This window comes from Geotrypetes seraphini, chromosome 2 (assembly GCF_902459505.1).
Source record: "Geotrypetes seraphini chromosome 2, aGeoSer1.1, whole genome shotgun sequence".
Lineage (NCBI taxonomy): Eukaryota > Metazoa > Chordata > Amphibia > Gymnophiona > Dermophiidae > Geotrypetes > Geotrypetes seraphini.
Window position 1 is genome coordinate 506755230 of NC_047085.1, and position 20457 is coordinate 506775686.

At 48.3% G+C, this 20457-nt stretch overlaps 1 protein-coding gene across 3 annotated transcripts in view; it reads left to right on the forward strand.

Moving 5' to 3' along the window:
* LOC117354585 (oocyte zinc finger protein XlCOF6-like) overlaps positions 1–20457 on the forward strand; it is a 100049-nt gene continuing 79592 nt past the window's right edge. For 2 of the 3 annotated variants that reach the window (XM_033932357.1, XM_033932355.1), the window contains exons 1-3: positions 1–156; positions 613–739; positions 12418–12537. The gene's annotated coding sequence lies outside the window, so the exon portion shown is untranslated. The remainder of the gene's footprint in view (positions 157–612; positions 740–12417; positions 12538–20457) is intronic. The other variant, XM_033932356.1, reaches the window with a different exon arrangement.

Here is a 20457-nt window from a genome sequence, read left to right on the forward strand (position 1 = left end):
AGGAAACTAACCTCAGTGCTGCAAATCTCACTTCCTGTCCTTTTGTTCCTTCTGCAAGAGACAAACCCTCATGCAGAGAAAGAGCCCCACCTTCATTTCTAATCCTGAAAACTACAAAAGCAGAGAAAAAAAATGCCTGCAGGAGCTTCTGCCCAGGTGGGAGAGTCCCCCAACTCTTTCTGCCCTGGGATGTTGCAGAGTCAGGACCCTGAGCAGAGCTGGGGCTGAGGAAAAGCACTTTGGGATCCTCCTGAGGGGAAGGAGAGAGATCAGGAGTCTCACAAAGGGAGATTTTGGCTGTAACTGGTTTCTAATGCTATAGTCCTTCTCTGGGACTGTGAATTATGTGCCTGCAAATTATATATACAGAGAAATCTCATTCTGCCCTAATGAGAGCTCTTCTGAAATCTATAGAAGCATCTTTTTGTCATGCTCAGCCCCAGCACTGGGAGGTCTCCTGAAATAGAACACTGTTCTGGGACTCTGTGTTATGTCATTGTAAATCTTGTATACCTGACATATTTTCCTCCACCCCAAGAGAGCCAACAGTGGGAAGCCTCTTCCTGGAAGTGCTGCAGAAGATGCTGAGTATGTTTCTGATTTGTATTTCAGATGCAGGTGACATTTGAGGAGGTCGCTGTCTCTTTCTCCCAGGAGGAATGGGAGTATTTAGATGAAGAGCAGAAGGAGCTCTACAGGGAGGTGATGAAGGAGAATTATCAGACCGTGATCTCTCTAGGTAAGAGATAAATTTATATGTTTATTAGCAGTAGTGTGCCATCATTATAAGGACAATTTTGATTTATGTTTCTCTCGTGTGATGAAAACAAATGAAACCATGAGGCCTTGTTGTCCTGCACTTAGAGGGCTGTAACTGGGTGGCATCACTCCAAGCAGTTGTAGCCTATTGCACTGAAGGTGAGGAAAAAGTTCAGTGTCTAATTATAACAGGAAATGTTAGTAGAAGTTGCTTTAGAGCAGTGGTCTCAAACTCGTGGCCCACCAGGTACTATTTTGAGGCACTCAGTATGTTTATCATAATTACTAAAGTAAAATAAAACATTTTCTTGACCATACGTCTCTTTAGCTATAAATTACAATATTATTATGATGACAGCCAAATGGAAAGATTTATAAACTATAGAGTTTTACCTTATGCAAAATTGTCATTTCTTTAATAACACATTAACTATTTTTTTCCTGAGGCCCTCTAAGTACCTACAAATCCAAAATGTGGCCCTGCAAAGGGTTTGGGATTGAGACCAGTGCTTTAGAGCAGTGGTTTCCAACCCTGTCCTGGAAGACCACCAGGCCAATTGGGTTTTCAGGCTAGCCCTAATGAATATGCATGAGAGCCATTTGCATATAATGGCCGTGAAAGGCATGCAAATCTGCTCCATGCATATTCATTAGGGCTAGCCTGAAAACCCGATTGGCCTGGTGGTCTTCCAGGACAGGGTTGGGAACCACTGCTTTAGAGCAGTGGTTCCCAACCCTGTCCTGGAGGAACACCAGGCCAATTGTGGGCTGCTCGCCCCTTTCAGAGGAGTGAAAGTAGCAAACCAATCACCCAATTAACGCTGGATTTCTGGGACAAAGTGGGGATACACTATTAGATAACAATTGTTATTCTGGATTGATGACCATTAGACATAATCCAAAATTTGTGCTTGGGATTATGTTTAGGGAGTTTAACAGTTGGGAAGCAAAGAGGTCAAATGACTACAGACAAGGGAACTGCGAGGAAATTTGGAATTTGAGGGAACAGTATAGTCTGAAACTGCTGCTTTGTATCCTCTCTTTACAAGTGAGTAGTTATATAAAGAGTCTAAGTTCTAAGTGGTCTTTTTTTTTCAAATAATGCATTTCCAAGTACCTCTACGGTCTTCAGTTCCAGTCAACCACCAGCCAAATTATTTGAAGGTTTATTTCTCTTTCTGGCTTTTATTCATCATCAGACCTTAATTTTTTTTAAAGTGCTTGTGCTCTATATTCTATGATAAACTTTTCTTATACAACTTTAAAACTTTTGTACTTAGCTTTAGTTATTTGGCTGGTGGTTGGCTGGAACTGAAGACCATAGAGGTACTTAGAAATGCATTATTTGAAAAAAAAGACCACTTAGAACTTAGACACTTTGAAGTTTATTATATGCCGTTGTGGATTGATGGTGTATATTACATAGACAACGTCATAAACAATATTGGGCTATTTCAATACATCAGTTATATAAAGAGTGACATGTTTAGGAAGCCACTAAAATTGAGGAAATCATGGGAAGGGAAGATGGGATAAAGGGATGAAGAAATGGACTATAAGGTATTCTAGAGAACTTATGTTACCATTTCTGAAGCTGTATCAGAGGAGAGATGGAAGATGTTGGAAGGACTACAAAGGTAATGGGGATTTTTATCATTTGAAGTGAACATGTAGTAAAGCCTGCAATTATTGGTCTTCAGTAGTTAAAACGGGTACAAGAAATTGCGAATGAAGTTCTGGAACTGAACCCATGATTTGCCTGTTGAGTGGGAAACGGGGCACAGACCGAGAAGACCAACTAAATATTGCAGGTTATTATCTTGTGGAAGCTAGAGCTGGAGAGGGAACAAGTTTCCCGTTTAGGAGGGAATGTTGAGGAAACTGCAGATCTCATGGATGGCTAAAATTGCAGCTGTGAAGCAACAGATCTAATTGAATCCTTAATTTAGGGACAGCACTATGTCTATATAAGTTTAAGGCAATTTACAATGTAAAGAGGCCATGTAGAACATAGGGAGCTTATAGTGGTCAGTTAAAATCTGCTAAAGACACGAATGCTCATGTAATAACAAGGGGCCTTGCTCTTTTCAGCCGGTGTTAGAGTTATACAAGATATACAATACACTCATTTATTCAGTATAATGCCATCCTTACAGTAATGCCAGTTCTTGATATAGTCAGTTGTACAGTATGAGGATGTTGTTGCGTGGATGATCCTGACGGTTTATGGTACAGAAATGTTATCAGTTTTCTTCTGAATTTTAAGATGAGAAACTACAGGGATAGTATGAAGAGTGGAAACAGGTGAAGAGAAAGGAAAAGTTAAATTTAGGTTGCAGTGTGATTCCTTTCATGCATTCTCAGGGCACACAGCGAGTACAGCCTGATTCAGAGATTTTGGAGGTCTCCAAAAGTGGGTTTTGAACAGTTTTGGAGTAAGACATAGTACCCACACCCCTAAAATAACTTAAATTGCTGCTTGGATTTTTCTCCAGATTTGAATTTAAAGATATTTTTATGCCTTTATAAGCTTAGTTTTGGCAAGGTAACCACTCAGATGGACTCCCCAGGGCAGGGTACTTCAAATTCATGCCTTATTTGCAGCGGATGTCTGTCCGGTGAGGGAACGTGTTCAGGTGTCATGCGGAAGGGGGATGAAATTTCATCAGCCAATGTTCCCTCGACCCCTCAAAGGGGTCCTGATGCCATTCCAGACAAGGGGCTCACAAAAAAAAAGTCAAAATTGGGCTCTGAGGTCAGAGCACATGCGTCTTCTGCTAAATGCTGTCGCTATTTGGCATCTAAGTCTTCTAAGTTCTCAAAGGTTCCAAAAAAGAATCGCGCAAGATGCTCCCTCTCTGGATGATGGATTTTCACCTGAATTTGTCAACATGATGTATCAGGTTTAACTGGCCAAGAAAAAGGTGCCTTCCGCTCCATTGCCAGTGTCTGTGCTGCCTGTGTGAATCCCTCTATTGCAGGATATAGGTCTAAAACCTAGTCTTCCCATGGCTTCTCCGTCAATTGCTCTGTTGTTTTGGCGCGGATGCATGTGATACTCTGACCATGTCTTTACTGATGCAGGCTGGTACTTCTACCACAGGGGACATTGCCGTGATCAGGATCCTAGTGGTCTCCAGGATCTCAGGGAGGATCCCGAAGTGTGCCGTTCAGCCCACACACCTGGTTGATCTAATCTTGGAATCTGTTCAGGAATTGAAGTTGGCCTGTGACTAGTCTGCTGTGGCGTCCTGTTCTCTCATGGGTGACGAGAAGCCGCAGACTGTTTCTTTTCCGGACCATCCTGATATTGTTGAGATGCTCACGGGCATCTGGGAAGTACCGGATTATCCCTGAACTGTGCTAGGGCCATGTCCAGACTTTATCCAATGGCAGCCACCTTCAACTCACGTTTTGCGTCCCCGTAGGTAGGTTCCTTGGTGACACAGGTCAGTAAGCACACTTCTCTGTCCAGCGATGGTGGCGTTATGCTCAAGGATACACAGGACTGCAGGGTAGATTTTATCCTTAAGCGTCTATCCGACTCAAGAGTGGCCTCTTCCTTTGTGGCCAGAGCATGTCATTCTAAGCTCCGCCATGATCCAGATACTATTGTGATCCAGGATCTTGTTATTCTGACCTCTGGTGTGGATTATATGCTCTGTACAACATTTTCAAGGTCTTCATTAAGCTCTCCACCTACTCCATTTTGGTGCATAGGATGTTTTGGAGCCGGCAGTGGTCCGGGGTAGTGCTGCCTGATTCACGATTCGAATCGATTCAATTTAAAAAAAAAAAAAAAAATCGGCATCTCGATTCAATGGCCGACCCTTCCCCCGTGCCTTCCTAAAGCAGGAGCTGCAGCACTGCCTCTTGCTGGCCGTCCGCTTCTGCTCCTGCTTGAGGGGGGAGGGTCGGTCAGAAAGGTTTCCTCTAGCTTTCCCACTCTTGCCTCCCCCAGCTTTCCCGCTCTTACCTCCCCCAGCTTTCCCGCTCTTGCCTCCCCCAGCTTTTCCGCTCTTGCCTCCCTCAGCATTCCCTCTCTTGCCTCGCCCAGCTTTCCCGCTCTTGCCTCGCCCAGCTTCGCTGCTCTTACCTCCTGTAGGCTAATAGGGCAGCCTGCAGGCTCGCTAGTGTTTTAGCGATCCCTGTAGCTGCCCATGGTCCTCAGCGGCACATTCTCTCTGCCGCGATCCTGCCACTGCTGTGACGTCAGGGGTAGGATCGCGGGAGAGAGAACGTGCTGCTGAGGTCCACGGGCAGCTGCAGGGATCGCTATAACACCAGCGAGCCTGAAGGCTGCCCTATTAGCGTTAAGGAGGTAAGAGCAGGGAAGGTGCAGGCTGCATGGGGAGCAGGTGTTCGTTTGCGGCGGAGAGGAGGAAAAGAGTGCCTTCGCCGGTGGGGAGCAGGCCTTCATGGAGGGAGCAGGCCTTCGCGGCGGGGAGGAAGAGAGAAAGTGCCTTAGTGGGGGGAGCAGGCCTTCGTGGGGGGAACTAGTCTTCACGGCGGCGACAGGCATTCAGGGTAGGAAGGCAGGCCTGTGCAGAGGGAGGAGGAAGAAGAGTTCCTTTGGCGGCGGGGAGGCAGGCCTGTGCAGAGGGAGGAGGAGAAAGGAGTAAAAGAGGGGAGGGGAGATGCCAGACCTGGGGTGGGGGTGAAGTGAAGGGAAGAAAGAGATCAAACCAAAAAGAGGTGGGAGGAAAGCAGAGGAGAGGTGCTGGACTAATGGGGAAAGAGGGAGAGAGAAATGCAAGACCACAAGGGGAAGGGTACAAGAGGGACAGATACTGCTCCAAAGTAGGTGGGCAGGGTGCAGGATGGCAGGAGAGATAGTAGGAGAAAGCAAACAAAGGGGAAGGGGATACAGGAGGTAAGGAAGAGAGAAAGAAGAAGCTGGATATGGGGAGAGATAAGATGCTGGGCATGGAGGGAGCATAGGAACAGGGACACAAGGGGGACAGTACTGGAGAGGAGAATAGGGGCACAGAAGAGAGATGCTGGATGAAAGGGTAGATGAGAAAAGGAGAGATGGTGCATCTGTGGATGGTGTGGTCTATCGCTGCAGCTGCGGGGGGGATGGAGATAAACAAAAGGAAAGATGCCAGAACTCCGAGGGAGGAAAGGGAAACAGAAGGGGAGGACAGAGATGGAAAATGGATGGTAGCACGGAGAAATGAGAGCCTGATCAGAAGACAACCAGACCAATATGGGACCAACAAGATTTGAAAAATGACCAGACAACAAAAGGTAGGAAAATAATTTTATTTTCTATTTTGTGATTACAATATGTCATATTTGAAATGTGTATCCTTCCAGAGCTGGTGTTGGACCGCAAACATGAGCTAGGATTTAATAGAGAGAGGAAAAATTATTTTTGGTTTGTTTATTTTGTTTACACCACAGGACCAGTGTGGGTTGGAGAGGGCAAAGGGAATGAAGAGACTATAAAATAAATCCACCAGGATGTTTGGAAAAAAAATCTACCCAATTGGGCAGGAAAATCGAATCGAAAAATCGATACAATAGGCTGAATTGAATTGAAATTTTTTTTCCTGAATCGGGCAGCACTAGTCCGGGGATTCCTCTTCTGAGGTGACCCTGAGAAGGTTACCCTTCAGAGGGCAATTGATGTTTGGCAAAGGTGTAGATGACCTGATGGCAAGTGTGCAGAATCATAAGCCCAAGGCCTTGCTGGATAATTGACCCCTGTCTTCTAGGGTTCAGGGGCGCTTTAGCTTTTGTCACCCCAGATGCTCATGTTACTACTTTGGGGGATCCACAGGGCAGTGCTCTGCCCCATCATGCAGTCAAAGATTCAGGGGTTCCCATCATCAGCAGCCATCAGGGAGCTGTCCCGCATTGCCTTTCAAGAAGCAATTCTGACGCCAGGCTTCTTGCCGAACCCCCAAGGATCGGGCGTCAGTTTTCAGAATTTCTAGTGGAATGGCAGCCATTACCTCAGACTACTGGATTCTGGATTCCTCCGGGATGGCTACAAGCTGGAATTCTGCCATCCTCTGCCTGAGTTTTTCCTGGATTCCCCGACCTGGCAGTATCTCCAGGTCCATTGTGGAAACGATCGATGTGATTCCTAGGTCCAGAGCCTACCTGTGCCTGCTGTAGAGCATCCTGATTGCCTGCTGGATCCACAGTGGGATTCACTGCAGGTTTACCTCCCATTCACGGTGAAGGCTTGGAGCACTCTAGCCTGGTGGTTGCGCCCATCTTCTCCTTCCAGGGAGCTCCCACTTCAGATCTCCGAGTGGGTAATCCTGACGACGGACGCCAGCCGGTTCAGGGTTGTTGGTCACTCTCTGAAGTGTCCATCAGTCACTTGGAGCTTCAGGCGCATAGACTGGCTCTCCTTCGCTTCGAGCAGTGCCTCCGGGATCGAGCTATGAGAGTCTTTCCGGACAATGTCGCTGCAGTGGCTTACATCGGTCATCAAGAGGAGATGCACCTGAAGTGAGGGCTTAGATGCACTACCTTCCCGCCCTGGCCCATGATTGGCTGTCTGCTGAGATGGTTTGCGGTCCACCTAGGCCAGGTAGTCCTTGCGGCGCCCATCTGGCTGAGACGCCTGTGGTATGCCATCAATCTGGTCCAGGGACTCTGGCTCCCCTGTCATCAATAACTACTCACACAGGGCCCGATTGTGCTTCAGGAGCCGGACTGCTTACGGTTTGGCTATTGAACAAATGATTGTAGTTTGCTGGGGATATTCTTTGGCCATGATTCCTACACTTCTGGGGAGCTGACGGAAATCTACCTTGGTGGTCTATGGAAAGGCTTGGAGATGCTGTTAAACGTGGTACACCCAGGGAAGATGGACCCCTCCGTTCCGTCGATCCCTCAGATACTGAAGTTTCTTCAGGTCGGACTGACTAAAGAGCTGGCTGTGGCTTCCCTTTGGGTCCAGCTTCCTGGTCTCTCCTGCATCGGTCTGCAGCTTCTGCGGGTCGCCCTGGCCGCCCATCCAGACATCGTCCATTTTTTGCGTGGTGCACTGTGGCTTCAGCCTCTGCTTTGTTTGCTCTGTCTGACCTCAAATCTCAGCCTGGCCCATCGGTCTCTAACGCATCCACCCTTTGAGCCCCTAGACCAGGGGTGGGCAACTCCGGTCCTTGAGGGCCGGAATCCAGTCAGCTTTTCAGGATTTCCTCAATGAATATGCATGAGGATCTATTTGCATGCACTGCTTTCAATGCATATTCATTGGGGAAATCCTGAAAAGCTGACTGGATTCTGGCCCTCGAGGACCGGAGTTGCCCACCTCTATCCTAGACCATTCCTCCTGATGTATCTCGCCATCAAGACAGTTTTACTGGTTGCCATTACTTCACATCGCCAGGTGTTTGAACTTCAGGCTCAATCTTTGCCATGATCCTTTTCTTAAGATCATGGATTCTGGTGTGTTTCTGCGCACTGTTCCCTCGTTTCTTCCGAAGGCGGAATCAGCCTTTCACATCAACCAGGAGGTTTGGCTCCCATCCTTTACCTCCTCTGGGTCTCAGGAGCAGGTCCGGGTGTTGCAGTCCCTTGACGTGTGCAGGGTTTTGTTAGGCTACCTGGAGGTCACAAATTATTTGGGTCTCCAATTATTTGTTTGCTCTGGTGGGTCTGGCCCGCAGGGGCAGGTCAGCAGTCTTAAGGCTTTTATTTCCAGATGGATTCTTAGGGCTATTTCATCTGCCTACATTGCAGCCGGCAAGAAGCCCCTTTCTTTCTGTGCAGGCTTATTCTACTAGAGGCACGTCCTCGTCTTTTACTGAATTGTCGGTGATTTCTTTGGAGGATATTATGGACTGCTACCTGGTCTTCGCTGCAAACTTTCACCATGTTTTATAGGATCGATGTGGCTGTTTTTGGTTCCTTTGTTTTGGCAGCGGTCTCATCAGTCCCACCCTGATTTTATGGGACTGCTCTGTTACAACCTGCTTGTCCAGGAATAAAGTGGAATTTTACAAGAACGAAAGTTGAGGTTCTTACCTTTACTAATCTTCTTTCTTGTAAATCTACACTTTATTCCTGGAGCCTGCCCAGGGCATTGCTGATTCACCAATCATCTGCCTTGACCAGTACTGGTAAGCTGAATTTCTGACCAGCCTTTTGAAGAATGCCATCTGACTATGTTTAGCACTTTGCCCTGGGGTTTCTAGTGCCCCTTTCATCAGTGCAGGGGAGGGGCTGAAGACTCTGAATAATTGAGGCTTCCTATAAGTTGTCTGGTGAGTATAGATAAACAAAACCACTTGTCCAGGAATAAAGTGTGGATTTACAAGAAAGAAGAATAGCAAAGGTAAGAACCTAATCTTTCATTGCAATCGCACCTGTGAGTCTATCTTAATAACAGAAAACTCAGCTTTAGACACTCTGACATTAGGTTCTGCTAGCTTTACTGAAGACTGATTAACAAAGCATACTGCTAGACACCTCTAGCGGCGGAAGGGCATAGTATGTCCAGTTTGCTCATGCTGTTCACATTCCCCAAACTTTTGGGTAGCACCTCGTATTAAAAATCTCTGAAGCATCCACAGGTTATAGAGGCAGACAGGAGCCCAGGACAAAGATACGGTAGATACTGGTATTTTCCACACTAGCAGACTATTCACATCTCAGATTCCGATTGGTGGTGATTTTTCACTTTGTATCTGATGAAAGTCTCATCTACAGTATTGATAGGATCCAGGGCCGGATGGCTTTACGGCAGAATTTTATAAACTGCTCTCAGGGCAGCTTAGTCCTTTTTTGAGGGACTATTACTCCCAGGTAATCCAGGATGAACATTTCCCTGGAGAAGCGAATGAGGCTTTAATCACGTCGATATTGAAGCCTGGCAAAGACAGTTCTGCTCCCGAGTCCTATCGCCCAATTTCTTTGCTGAATGTAGACATCAAAATTCTGTCTAACATCTTAGCTGATAGATTAGCGACCCTTCTCCCCGATGTGATTACATCCACACAAGTCGGCTTTGTACAGGGTAGACAAGCAGTACACAACGTACGTAAAGCATTGATAGCCTTGGCGCACACGCAATTCCATCACACTCCTATGCTTCTACTCAGTTTGGATGCGGCACAGGCGTTCGACCAGGTCAATTGGACGTACCTGTTTGAAGTGTTAAATTGTATGGGAATATCTGGCTGGTTCGCCTCAGCATTACGCACTTTATATTCCACTCCAACAGCAAGACTACTTGTCAATGACATTATTATTGACCCAATACCTATTGAGAGGGGAACTCGACAGGGCTGTCCCCTGTCACCCCTCTTATTTCTATTGTACCTCGAACCCTTTCTTCGCACAGTGGCTCAGGACCCCGACATAGTGGGTGTGGACTTCGGGACTCATTCACTCAAAGTGTTGGCCTTTGCAGATGACCTATTATTTTTGCTAACTGACCCCGCTCATTCTGTTCGATATTTATTGCAAGCGCTTGACGAATTCAAATTTTATTTGGGATTTACGTTGAACTACCAGGAATCTATGGCCCTAGCTAGCCCCCTGATACTACAACAGACCTGGAGCGGTCACTTCCCATTTACGTGGGCTCAGACTTCAATTCGCTATTTGGGGGTACAGATCCCCCGAGACCTTACGACCCTGTACACCAGCAATATCACCCCATTGCTTCAAGACACCTCACAACATCTACAGAATTGGTCCACTTTTCCCTTATCGGTGGCGGGCCGGGTAGCCCTTTTTAATATGGTGCTCTTTCCCAAATGATTATATCGCTTTCAGGTTTTACCTCTGCTGCTGTCCCATGCCCATAACATTCGTTTAACGAAAGAGCTACAACGTTTTCTATTGGGTGGTAAGCGACCACGTATGCCCTTGCTACGGATGTGTCTGCCCAGGGATAGGGGGGGCTATGGCTTATTAAATGTACGTTGGTATGCTATGGCTTGTCAGATGAGACACATTAATGATTGGTTTAGAGGAACATCTGATTTTTCTGCTACACCACTGGAGTTATCTTTGCTGGCTCCGTTCCATGTGAGCTATTTTCTACATGTGGCGGATCTGAGGATGCATCCATTGGAGTCTCACTACCCCATTTTTACGCCGGCCAGAAGGACATGGAGATGGGTCTGTAAAACAGCCAAATTGTCTTCTAGGGTGTCTTTATATTTGCCTATACAGGGCAATGGAGCTTTCCAGCCGGGCATGCAAAATGCCACCTTTCTTAGGTTGCAAGCACAAGGTCTACAATATCTTTTTCACCTGTTTTCGGAGGAGGGGAGCCTGGTCACATTTGCCGAGCTGCAACGAACTTTTGACCTACAGGCTAATGATCTCTTCGCCTATTACCAGATCCGTCACTATGTTCAGTCCCTCCCAGTGGCTGCTCTTACTGAAGTCTGCAGGGAGGCGCTTTTGGAACTCTTCAGCCTTTCAGCCAAACAGAGGATTCCTCTACGATTTCATATTGTGGGGATCTGGGATTGCCAACTAAGTACGAATCTGGATATATTAGCGACAGCGTGGGCTGAGGACTTGCATTGCCAGTTGACTGCTCAACAGTTACAACGGGTCCTGAAGAACATTCAGAAGGTGTCACCCAATATTACTCACTGGTAAATGCAATTGAAAATTGTTCTTAGACTTTACATTCCACCGGAACGTGCAGCCCGGATGGGGATTACTGCTTCGCATTCTTGCCCGAAATGCAATCAGGCTCACGCATCTTTGAGTCACATGTTTTGGGCCTGCCCCGCAATCCAACAGTTTTGGAGACATCTTGGTCTATATACCACATCGCTTTGGGGAAGGCGATGGCTTCCGCAACCGAGGGTGTTATTTGGATTTTATAATATAGCCTCGCCCAAACCCAGGGGAATGTCAGCATTTATCTCCAGAACCCTTTTGATGGGAAAAAAAGCCATCCTCACCAACTGGCTCTCCTGTGATCCCCCGTCATATGCACAATGGAGATCCCTAATGATAGTGCACGCAACACTGGAGAGACGCATGGTGGGAGACTTGACTCTTGGCCCGGGTCGCAAATTTTGTCAGGTGTGGGAGCATTTCTGGCAGGACCTCACACCGCATGTTCGCAGTAGACTTTTGAATCTTTAAGATTTTATTCCCACTCTCAGCTGTTGGACTGGCCATGGATTCTTGGGGAGGGGAGGGGAGGGGAGGGGAACTGATTATATTGTTGAAAATGTTATTTCCTGAATGGTACTACTGTTTGTATTTGCTTCTTACTGCTGGAATAATAAAAATCATTTATACAGTATTGATAGGATACAGGCTGCAGAAAGATGCCAAGAAATAACCTAATTAAAATGGAAAAGTAATCCTTACTGCACTAATTGAAGATAATCTCTGAAATTCTGATTCTTTGCTGGAAAGATTTCTTTGGAGAAGGATGTGGGAAAATGATTTTAGCTTCCTGCCCTTTCTCTATGCTCATATCAGTCTGAGTATTCTCAGAGAGTTTGTTTTACCTTATTCTAGATGTTCTGGTGTGAACAAGGAGACCTGCATGTTGTATAAGTGTTGAAGAAGTTTGCATATATTGAAATGAGGTGATAATACATTGAACTATTTAGAGTGGGATTAAAGATGAGTAAAGAGGTTTATGTTACTTTTTATGAGGTATAATAATTTTGAGAAAATTAATTGAATGCAATTTTCTTACCCCAGCAGCAGGTTCTCTATCCGTCACCCCTAAGATTATATCCCACATCGAACGAGGGGAAGAGCCGTACATCAGGGGTGAGCCTGGATCAGAGGAAAGAGAAATTGGGAAAAGCAGCTCCCCAGGTGAGTGGAGTAATAAGATGGACCGGGGTAAAAATGTCTAATCTAATCTAAACTTCCATTTGTGCGTCACACATACTTATACAGGCTCAAGGCGACAGATCAAGGAGGAAGGGGGAAAGTTGTAGGGAAGGGGGGTATGGAGAAATAAGAGAGGAAACCCAGAAGTAGGGGGGAGTTATGCAGAAACTAAGACAGTTAGTTGTCAAAGAGGTGAGTCTTCAGTTTTTTTCTGAATGTAGTGCAGTTTGTCTCTGTCCTAATAACTTCCAGTAGGTCTTTCCAGATAAGTTAGCATAGAGTGGAAAATTTGCTTGTAGTGGAGGTTTTTTGTGAATGGTAGATTTAGTTGGATTCTGTTAAGGATTCTTTTTGAAGTCGAAAAAACATTAGAGAATAATTGAATGAGAGGGGCAGTTGAGTTTCCGTATAGAATCTGGTGTAGGATACAAGACGATTTGAAAATTATTTGGCTAGCTGCTCACGCTGGCATTGGCTTGACCTCTGATGTCACTTCTGGTCCCGCAACCCGGAAAGTGATTTCAGATGGAGCCTGGCTGGCGTGAGCAGCAGGCTAGAGTAGTTGCTCGGCCTGGCGAAGATTTTAGGTTCAAACAATTTTTATTGATGCAAACAACAAGAACACAGTAGCAAGGCACCCCGAAGGTGCACAATACCAAACAAATATGCATCATATAAATAGTATAACATACAAGGACAAAATAAGAGGAATATCAACAAACTCCACCCCCCCTCCCCCCGCACACACCACTGAGAGCATGCAGTGGAAGGAGAGCAGAAAAGCATTCCGAGGCCCTGGACTCTGATGAGCCCCGAAGATGCCACACCACTCCCCCCCCCCCACTGAATCCCCTGTACCCTGTCCATAGCAAAAGCCCAGAACCTACCCATACCCCTCAATCCCACCCCAACCCCCTCACCCTCCCAAAGGTACTCCCCACCAATACTCATCAGTACTCTCCCAGCCCAACTTTCCGAGCACCCACTTTAGGACACCCATCTCAATACCGCGCTACGGCCCTTTGGATGCAAATCTTGCAAATATGGTTCCCAAATATTCAGAAACAACAACTTACGCTTTCTGGCCCCTCCCGCATCTCGCGCCTCCCAGATGGCCAACTGATGCAACTGGTTCCACCAATGCCAAAACGCTGGAGGGTCAGGGACCGTCCAGCATTGAAGAATACATTTCCTGGCCAGTAAACTCATCTTCCTGCACAGAGCCCGATTCCCCCTAGGCAAGTGGCCAAAAGCCTCTGGCAAATCCAAGACAAAGTGAGCCAGGGTACTGTGCAGGGCTCTCCCAATCAACCCGGACATGTAAGAAATTATACGCCTCCAAAAGCACTGGATGATAGGGCAGGTCCAGAAGGCATGTCCCAAAGTGTGGCCCCCTGACCCACATTTATGACACAGTGGTGTAGGGAGACCCCCACTATAATACAACTGTGTGCGAGTTTAATGTGCGCGTAATGTCACCCTATAGTGCGTTTCCCTCAACCAAGCACACGGGGTAACCCCTGGCGTCGCCCTCAAGGTACGGGCTACATCCCATTGTCCCAAATTAATTTGCAATTCCCCCTCCCATTTACCCCGGATGTTCTGGTAATCTTTGGCTGGTTGTAACTCTTGCAAGCTAGCATGAATGCTAGACACTGAGAGGGACCCCCCTTCCTCCCGAGCAAACAATTCCCATAGCCTGGCCCACATATGTAATCGCAATTGTGCTCTATTGAGGGATCCCACTTGATGACACGCAAACTGCGCGCCCCAGGTCTCCCCCACCTTAGCTAGCAAAGCAGCACGTGCCAACAACTCCCCATCATCCCCCAAAATATGTTCTAAACGAGAAACCCCTTTCGTTCCCCAGGACAGGAACTCTCTGGAGTCCCGTCCCGGAGGGAAGGCTGGGTTACCCCGCAAGGGCAAGAGATCTGTAACCGTCGAAACCCCACCCAGGGCTTGCACAAGCCACCGCCAGGCCGCTTGCAATGCTCTAAATAATATACTGGGTCGGAGAGAAGAGGGCAAGGCCCTCCGTGGACAATGCAAAAGCGCAAACACGTCATAAAGGTGCAAAAAATTCACGTTCCATCCAAAGAGGGGTGTAATTACTGGTCATATTCACCCAGTCTCCCAAATGGCGAAGCAAACACGCATAATTATAAACCCTCATATCCGGCAAGCCCAATCCCCCCCTCTGCCAATTCCCCAGCAATTGAGATATCTGCAATTTTGGTTTCTTGGCCGTCCAGCAAAAGCAAGAAATTCCTTTATAAAGAATGCGTAGATCTGTCTTCAGCAAACAGAGCGGCAAAGTCTGGAGTACATATAGCCATTTGGGAAAAATAAACATCCTAACCATTCAAATGCGCCCCATCAAAGATGGCAAGGCACTCCAGGTATCCAGCAGGAGATCCGTCTGTTGCTGAAGCTTATCCACATTAAGGCGATACAAACGGTGAACCGACATAGTCATCAAAGTCCCCAAATATACAAACTGGCCCTGCGCCCATGTCAGAGAGAACCCATTCCCCCACTGAGCCTGAACCGCCGCAGAGGATGCTAACGCCTCCGATTTATCCAAATTCAAGCGGAACCCAGCAAAGTCTCCATATTCTTTTATCAAGTCCAACAAAGCCGTCAAGGAGGGCAAAGGATCCGTTAAGTGAACTAAGATATCATCTGCAAATGCCGATAATTTAAAAGATGATGCACCAATATCAATCCCCCGTATAGATGGCATCGCATGGATATCCCGGATTAGGGGATATCCATGTTGCACAAACAACAACGGAGATAAGGGGCATCCCTGTCTCGTCCCCGTAGAGATAGGGAACCGGTCCGTTTCAAAATCCTTCAACACTATTCTAGCCTGAGGAAGAGCATACAATGTACGCACCGCTGATACAAAATAACCATCAAAACCATAGGCCGCCAATGTGTCATAGAGAAAATCCCACTGCACCCGATCAAATGCCTTCTCGGCATCAAAGCTAACCAGTACAGATGGGAGATCGCCCGCCGCCCGCTGTTCCAAAGACAGCAACAATTTTCATACATTTTTAGCTATGGTTCGACCCTTCACAAAGCCCACTTGAGCTTCGTGGATAAGGGAGGGTAGCACAGCAGCCAGTCGCTTTGCCAAGATTTTCGCTAACAATTTCACCTCCATATTCAATAAGGAAATGGGACGGTAGAAGCCTGCTATTTCAGGGTCTTTATGCGGTTTAGGTAACAGCAATATACGTGCCGTATTCATACCCTCCGGCAAAGCCTCCGCTCCAACCATAACATTAAACATCCGAGCGAGGGGCAGGACAATCTCCTCACCCAAAAGCTTATAAAATTTGATGCGCATGCCATCTTCACCTGGTGCCTTTAGCAGAGGACTATTCCCTATTGCCCAGTACACTTCCTCCGATGTTATTGGAGCGTTCAAACGCTCCCTGTCCCTCTCAGAGATACGGGACAATGTTATCCCATCCAAATAGGGGCCGGCCGCCACTCCCTCCTCTGACGGGGGGGGGGGGGCATATAGGTTCTTAAAATAGCGAAAAAATACATCACCAATCTCTGGGTCAGTAGTAACTCTCGCCCCCTGCTCATTCCTCAGGGCCTGAATCCTTCGGGGACCCGTTCTGGTAGAAACTAGGCGGGCCAGCAATATCCCCCCCTTATTCCCATATTTGTAAAGCTGATACTTATAATAAGCAAGGGATTTGCGGGCCCGCTGATGGAGAAAGGAATTGAGGGCCACCTGATATTCCATCAATTCCTGTTTGTGCCTGGGGTCACCAGTCTGGCCTCACCATCTCTGGGCTCTAGCTACTTCTCTCTCTAGACGCAAAATTTCCCTATCACGAGCTTTTCTCACGTGACTACTGTAACTCAGGGTATCCCCCCTTAACACCGCCTTCGCCGCTTCCCAGAATAAGACAGGGTCCCCTTCCGCATGTGCATTATGCCTCTTGTATTTGGCCCAGGTACCCAGCAACCGTTCCCTATAGTTCGGATCCCTATACAACGCTAGTGGAAAAACCCAACGCCACTTCCTCTGAGGCCCCCTTCCAGCTTGCCACGACACCTGAACCCAGGCATGATCAGAAATTGTATAGGGACCGATCTCCGCCCGCTCCAACTTCCGAAACATCTGTTCCGTTACCCAAATATAATCAATGTGAGACTGCGTGCCGTGCGCCCATGACATATGGGTGTAATCCCTTTTGGAGCCATGCAGTACCCTCCAGGGGTCGATTAAATCCAAGTTATCACTAAATTTTGGAGCTCCCTCTCCCCAGCCCGACGTTGAGCACCCCCCGGTCCCGTGCAATCCAGACTAGAGTCTCGAACAGCGTTGAAGTCCCCCCCAACAACCAGGGAGACCTGGGCATAGGGCAGCAACAAGTGGGTCAAGTTAGCATAGAAATCCGGATCACAATCATTAGGAGCATAGACACAGCAAAACACCATGCCCTGCCGTGCAATCACCCCTCGACAGAGCACATACCTACCCTCCCCATCCCTAGCCAAAATTTGTAGATTCTCTAGTAAGCCCTTACGGAACAAAATCGCTACCCCCCTGTGTTTCCCCGTAGCAGATGCCGCAACACACTCTCCCACCCACCATTGCTTCAATTTCATGTGTTCAAGAGCATTCAAATGGGTCTCCTGGAGAAAGGCCACATCCACCCTATGATGCTGTAAATGTTGTAGAATTTTTGAGCGCTTGATGGGGGAAATTTATCCCCCCCACATTCCATGTAACAAAATTAACCAGGATCCACTACCACTAACCACGCCACATACTCCACCCTCAAAATCATAAGGACCTGGCCACCCCAGCCCCTGACCAGGCCCCACCAGTGCATCAATGGACCATCCCAATCCAATACTGGGCCGAGAGTACCCTGTCCCCCCCACCACAACCCAAAGCCCAACCCCTTCCCCATCACGCACAACCCCCAAAACCCAACCCAAAACTACATCTCGAGACCATCCAAACAGATCTCAAGATCCCTGAGAAGGAAGCAACTCCACCATCCTAGCCACCCCAATACACTCCCCCAGCATCTCAGTAACACATCATGTACATGCAATGTATTGCCCACAACAGCTCTCCCAGATCCCGATGATTCGGCCTCCCACAGACCCTCCAAACTATCCCGCACCCATACAAGAACTTATTCCCCCCGCCCACCTCTAAACCAAAATCCACAACAATGATACTACAAAGATCAACCCAACCAACAACAATGTCCAGCAGACTTCTCATGGGGGCGGACCTGGAGGCTTATGGCCCCCTGCCATCCTGGCAGTTGCTCCTCTAGTTTACCGCTACCATCCAGAAGGGCCAGCCAGCTCCTCCGCTCGCTCCCTGGGAGGATCCCCTTCAGGAAGGTTAGGAGCGCCGAGTTCCCGCAACACCGACCAGGCCTCTGCCACCGTACGGACTCATCTCGTCACAGTCCCCACCGTCAGCGCCATGACAAATGGATACAGCCATTGATATCTGAGGCCCTCTCTGCGAAGATAGGTGGTCACCGCTTGCAGATCCCTCCGCTTGCGCAAGGTTGCTGCCGCCACATCCTGATAAATGTCCACCCGCAAGTTATTCCATTTGTAATCCCTTTACTTCCGCGCAGCATGAAATATATCCTCTTTCACTCGATAGCTGCTTAAGCACAAAACAATGTCTCGGGGCAAGTTAGATCTCGGACGTCCCAAAGACCGATGAGCTCGTTCTATTTCAATTTCCGGCACTCGCCCTTCACCCGCCAGAGCACTGGTGAGGATATCTGTACAAATGTCCAAAGCCGTCTGGTGGGCTTCCTGATAGGCCCCTTCTTCCGGGACCCCTCGGATTTGGAGGTTGCACCGTCAAAATCTATTCTCCAAATCTTCCAGCTTCATCCATATCGCCACCTCCTCTGTTTGGACCCCGGCCACCGCCTGCTGCACGGCAATAATGTCCTCAGTCATGGTGTTGACAAGGGCTTCCACCACATCCTGCCGCTTCGCCTGCTCCACCAGATCTCGTTTTAAATCCGCTACGGCCGTGGTAACATCGTGACGCAGGGACTGCAGTTCTCTACGAATGTCCAATAGCAATTCCCTAAGGCTGTCCTGCGTCTCCACGGAGCCTCCCTGCACATCACCGCCAGGTCGATACGGAAAAGCCATGCCACCCCCTACAGCAGCCTCCGACACCGCCATCCTGGTCGCCTGTGATGGACTGGCTCCCGCTGCTTTTAGGGCACTCTGCTTTTTCCCCGTAAATCCGTAGCTGTCCAACTTCTTCCTGGTGGACATCCTTTGCGCCCAGCTGCTGTCGGTGGGAATACAGGGGTTGGCTCACAGGGTGGGCGAGGCAGCAATCCCCTCCACTGGGGCAATCTCCCAGGCACTCGGGACGCTCACGGGCAAATAGGGGTGGCTAGGTCCGCCCGCCAGCAGAAAGGCGGGACGCTCGGGGCCCCAAGCTCACAACCAGCCCTACCGGTCTGGGCCATACCCCTGCCCCTCCAAAGACTGAGCCCTTCACTGTCAGAGCTCTTTGTGCCGGCTGCCGAGGCAGGGGTCCTCCAGGTCCTCCAATCTGGAGTCAGCAATCCCTTTGATGTATGAGGTAGTGAAATGTGGAACTTGCTTCATGTCAAGCCTCGCCTAGATCACTACAAAGGCAGGCTCCCTGCTGGTTCCCAGTTGCTCTTCCTCCTCTCCACTGTAGCACCAGGTCAAAACAAAGCGCGCTGGGGTGCTCTGCAGTGGACATGCACAGGCCGGTCCAGACCTCGGCGCCCACTTCCGCTCCTCCGCCAGCCAGGAAACCCAGACAGCCGGCACCATGCGCGCCACATGCGGTGGAGGCAGGCCGGCAAACCGCGCTCCGACAAGGGAGAGGCAGGATCCCGGCTTGATCAGCCGCTCAGGCGCCGACTGCCTGCACTACTCCGGTGCCGCACGCTGGAGGGAGATCGGGGCGGCCTTCGGGGAAGAAGGATCCTCTGGTTTAGGCTGCCATCTTCCCGGGTGACGTCACTTCCTCTTCCTGGCGAAGATTTTAAAGAAAGACGTGGGGGCGGAGAGGTGCCGGTGCCCCCCCCCAAGACAGCGCTTAGGGTGGTACGCCCCCCCCCTCCACTTACTTCTGTGCCCCAAAGAACTTGAATGGTGGCGGGAGCGACGAGGGGAGTGTAGCAGTAATTAGTTGGGTGTAATAAAATTGTCAGACAGTCAGTTAAGCATCTGTAACTCGTGTCTAGGGAAAGGGTCGACCCAAGCTACTAGCCAGGTTCAGATTTATGCAATCTTATTAGAAGTCGACCAAACATTAGAGAATAATTGGATGTGAGGGGCTGCTGGGTTTCCGTATAGAATCTGGTGTAGGATACAAGACGATTTGAAAATTATTCAGGATGACATTGGAAGCCAATGTAATTGCCTGATGAAGGTTGTGATTGAGTCAAATTTCTTTAATTTGTAGATTAGTCTAACTGCTGTGTTCTGGATGAGTTGTAGTTTGTGGATGAAAGAGGTGTTGATGCCAAGGTAGGCGGATTTGCAATAGTCCAATTGAGCTAGGACCATTATCTGAACGATCAGAGCCAAGTGGTGTGGGTGTAAGTATGATCTTGTGAGTCGCAGTTGACGCATAGTATAGATGGTCTTTTTCCGAAGGTTAGATATTCGTGGTTCCATTGGAAGAGTGAGTTTAAGTATGGCATTCTGTTGTGTGGTGCGGAAACCAATGGCTTTGGTCTTAGTGGCGTTCAGTTTCAGCTTGTTGTTCGTTGTCCAGGTTTGAAATTTATCTATATTGTTTGAGATTTTCTTGGCAATATTAGGATGGTTATGGGAATGAGGAGGAGGATGTTGTCGGCATACAACAGTACCGTTTCA